Genomic DNA, 4,445 nt, shown 5'->3' on the forward strand with positions numbered 1-4,445 from the left:
CTGTGCGTATGTACAAGTAGTCTTCAAAGGGCAGGGTGGTCGCGGGGCAGCCCAGCATCTGTTGTGCCGTGTATGGCCAAAGCATGATGGAAACTAAACCGTGACATAAGGTCACTCGCCCTTCTTGCAAGGCTACACCTTCTTTTTGGATGTGATCAAGGGACCTTAATTTTAATTTCCTGTTATTTGGAAATATACTTTGTATGATCTTTATGCTGCCAAATCTAAGGGCCAATACTCTTTGCTTATTCTTCTTGACCTCTCTGCTGCTTTTGACATTGTGGATCACCCTCTCCTTCTGCAAATCCTTCACTCCCTTGGTCTGCGTGATACTGCCCTCTCCTGGCTATCTTCTACCCCTCACTTCCACTGACAGAAGATGTCCCCCAAGGCTCTGTTCTTTTCTTTCTCTATAAGTCCTCTCTAGGTGAGCTCATTCTCTCATTTGACTTCCAAAATCACCTCTATGCTGATGATACTCAAAGCTACCTTTCCTGATTTATCTCCCTCTCTCCTCACTCATGTTTCCATCTGTCTCTCTGCTATCTCTTCTTGGATACCCCAGTGCTTTCTTAAACTTAACTTGCCTAAGACTGAGCTGATCATCTTCCCACCCTCCTGCATAAACTAACCTCCCACAATTTTACTCTCTATTCATGGAACAGATATCTCTTCTAGAACCCAAGTGTGCTAGTCATCTCCAGATTGCACTACTGTAATCTCTATTTTCCTGGCCTCCCTCACAAACACCTGTCTCCACTTCAGTCTATCCTCAATGCTGCAGCCCGGGTCATCTTTCTCTCCAAATACTATGTCCAGCTCCTCTTTCTTACAATCCCTACACTTGCTCCCCTTTTCCTCCAGAATACAATTTAAGCTTCTCACACTCACTTACAAAGCCATCACCCATTCTTCTCCCTCCTACATATCTGACCTTACTTCTCTTTACACACCGCCTCTCCTGCCAACTGGTCACTACCTCCCATTCCTGCCTCTAAGGTTTTGGCTGTTGTGCTCCTTATCTCTGGAATTATCTACCTCTTCCTATCATACATTGCACCTCCATAACTTTAAACAAGCTCTCAAGACCCCTTCATCATTAAACCCAGCCATTTTTTCATCTTAACCTTCTGTTTCCCCTTCTGTGTCACTCCTGTCTGTCTGCCCCTCCCCTTTAGAATGTAAGCTCTCACAAGCAGGGCCCTCTCTCCTCATGTGCTTTTCTTGAAAAAAAAAAAATATATATATATATATATATATCTGCCACCCTTATAAATGCTTCAGTGTCCTGTCCTCTGATGGAACTGTCTTTATTTACCATGTACTTGTCCTAAATTGCCTTGTATTGTAATTTGATACTTAATTAATTTTTTTTGCTCATTTATGTATTGTTAGGTGCTACGGAACCCTTGAGGCACCATATAAATAAACAATAAAAATGATAATGATATATTTATGTTTGATGCATGATAAAATACATCATGCCGAGTTTTGGCCTATGTAAGTATCATGTGTGAATAGTCTGGAGTAAAGCAACGAAGAGGAGGTGAGGGCTTCTTGCAAAAGGGTGGGGTTCTTCCAAAATATTTTGACATTGCATATTACTTTGTATTTATATCCCTGGTATTTACCATCTTTACTGTGACTCTTTATTATTGCTTAACCCAGGTAGTTAAGGAGCAGGGAGCATAAGCACCTATATTTCTATCTCTGATACACACATGCTTCAGTGTCATCATATTAGTCTCACATTCCACTGTTTCTGGATAATCATCAGCCATAAACAATGATTAGAATATGTAAAAATGTAAAAAGATATTGGCGACTAATTATTGTAAATAAGATAATTTGAATAAAAAATAAATATTTAATAGGATGACAATAAAACAATATAAGTAGAAGGACAATTGTATACCAATGGACATATGATTACACAGTAAAAAGCTGGTATTCAAGATATACAGATGTAAAAACAATAATAGGTAGGAAATAGGGTGAGGATATATATAAAAAAAGGGGATTTTTTCTTATATAAAAAAGTAAAAAAAAAAAAAAAAATTTTTTTTTTTTAAATATGAAGAATACTGAAAAGATATATAAAAAAGTTCTTAACTTTTGCAGTGATAGGAGGTAGGTAGCCCAACGCGTTTCGTCGTAGTGACTTCTTCAAGGGGTGGGAGACAAATGAGCTCAGATCTGTATTTGTACCTGTATGCCTGTCAGTATCAGCTATGACATCATTTCCTGTTCATTAATCAATTACTAAGGCTAAAATCGTTGGAACATCATATATTGGGACTGGACATATGTTTAAAGGTTGGTTCAGGTGCAGAGGTGTAAAACGCTATATTTACAACATTTTTAAGTGGCTAAAACGTTCATTTCATGTAAAGTACATAAAATCGCGGCACTTCCGCCACGTTTCCGGCGTCCATACTGCGCTAATGCGCATGCCCGGCTGTTCACTGTTTATATGAAGCTGTGACCTTCTCCGCTGGGTGCGCTTGCGCAGGAAGGCTGTGAGACTGGCAGAGGTTCTCTTGTATGGCTCTTGCGGATGTGTCCTTATCAGTGAGCGCCGGCGGCCATTTTGTTGGAGTTTTCCCATTGAAAAAAGGCTGCTTGTGATACTTCTTAAGGATATTTTCATTGCGCCCATATCATATATGAAAACAAAAGGAACGATGGTCAATACATTTGTTCTGGACAGTTGGGATATATAGTATACCCATACAAATTAATAATTAGAAATTGCGAGGCTTAATTATAAGTGATCTCATATATATACACCAGTGTGTTTATCTGAAAAAGGTTTACGTGATAGTTTGTATACAATTATAGTGCATATTTAATATTCACTAGAATTCACTAAAACTGACCCAATACTAATAATTCGCATGAAATTTATTAATACTTCATATTGCTGTGTGCTGCAATAAAATTTATATATAAAGTAGAAAGTGCTAAAGTGCTATAAGTTAATAGTAGTTAGGTGTTTATGCATAAACACTATTAGTTATAATTCATATTAGTGATTTTTGTGTGTCAGAATGAAAGGCAAGAGAGTGCTAAAGTGCTGAGTGCTAGAAGTTGCTTGAACCTAGATACTACTCCGGTATATATTATTATGCTTCTTATTTGGTACTACAGCACCAGGTCTTCCCAAGAGGTCTCCCATCTTGGTACTTGCCTGGCCCAACACTGCTTAGCTTCCAAGATCGGACGAGATTGGGCGTAACAAGTGTGGTTTGACTGTAGGAAAATACAGCGACACCTGGAGATTTTAAGTACTTTTATTAGGTTCGTACAATATACTGCATATTGAGTGTGAAATACACCAAGGTAATAGATACGGAAGAGGGCAGTGAAGGACTGATAAAAGAAAGAAATGGTGTTTTTTACAATGTTTTAACAGAAATACTAATAATTATTTTTATACAGGTGGGATGAAGCGGATAGGATAAAAGAGTTAGATTCGACCTTATAGAAATGGCGCGATCTCATAATTGTCGTTGAAGCCCAGGGGTTGTAGAGTGTTTAATTCAAAGATCCAGTACATTTCCCGCTGGGACAGTTTTTTCGCCAGATCGCCGCCTCTTGGTCCTAGTTTGACCCATTCAATAGCCTTAAAAGTCATTCCCTCTGGGTTGGCATTATGGTGGTTTTCGAAATGTTTGTATATGGCATGACTGTCGACTTTGTTCTTTATGTTCCGACTGTGCTCCTGAATCCTTAGTTTGAGGGGTCTTTTGGTTTTGCCCACATATTTCAGATGACATGGGCACTCCAGAAGGTAGATCACGGATGTAGTGTTGCAATTGATAAAGTCTTTGATTTGGTATTCCTTTGTATTGTTGTGGTTGGTAAATTTCTTTCTGGTAGGGTGGACGAATCTGCAAATATTACATTTTCCACACTTATAGGAGCCTGTACATTTTTGGCTAGGATGATTTTGGGTGTTCTTTGATGTCAGTAGGCTTGGTGCCAGGATCTCTTTAAGACTCTTGGATTTCTTAAAGATCACTTCTGGGTTAGGTGGTAACAGTTCCCTTAGTATGGGGTCCATAAGTAACAGGTTCCAGTGTTTCTTTAGGCTCTGTTTGATTGTTGGTTCATGTTGATTATACGTGGTGATGAAGGCAATTTGTTCTTTTTTCTCTTTTTTTGTGTTATACTCAAGTAGATTTTCTCTTTTGATGTTGTTTACTTTTTTCCTTGCGTTCTGGAGGATTTGAGTGGGATACTCCTTTTCTTCAAATCTTTTGTTGTATAACTCCAGTTGATCTTCGCATTCTTTGTCTTTGCTGCAGTTTCTTTTAATGCGGTTATACTGTGAGTATGGAATATTTTCTTTCCACTTACGCAAGTGATTACTTTTGAAGTGAAGATAACTGTTTGTGTCGACTTGTTTGATGTAATTCTTTGTGTTCACTTGAGAGTCTTCA

At 38.5% G+C, this 4,445-nt stretch overlaps 1 non-coding gene across 1 annotated transcript; it reads right to left on the reverse strand.

Annotated features, from left to right (window-relative positions):
• Window positions 1-3,141: 3,141 nt before the first annotated feature.
• Window positions 3,142-3,260, reverse strand: LOC146039141 (5S ribosomal RNA). Its single transcript, XR_014462672.1, has one exon. It is a non-coding gene; the product is annotated as a 5S ribosomal RNA (ribosomal RNA).
• Window positions 3,261-4,445: the final 1,185 nt, after the last annotated feature.

This window comes from Crinia signifera, chromosome 9 (genome assembly GCF_055691185.1).
Source record: "Crinia signifera chromosome 9, ASM5569118v1, whole genome shotgun sequence".
Lineage (NCBI taxonomy): Eukaryota > Metazoa > Chordata > Amphibia > Anura > Myobatrachidae > Crinia > Crinia signifera.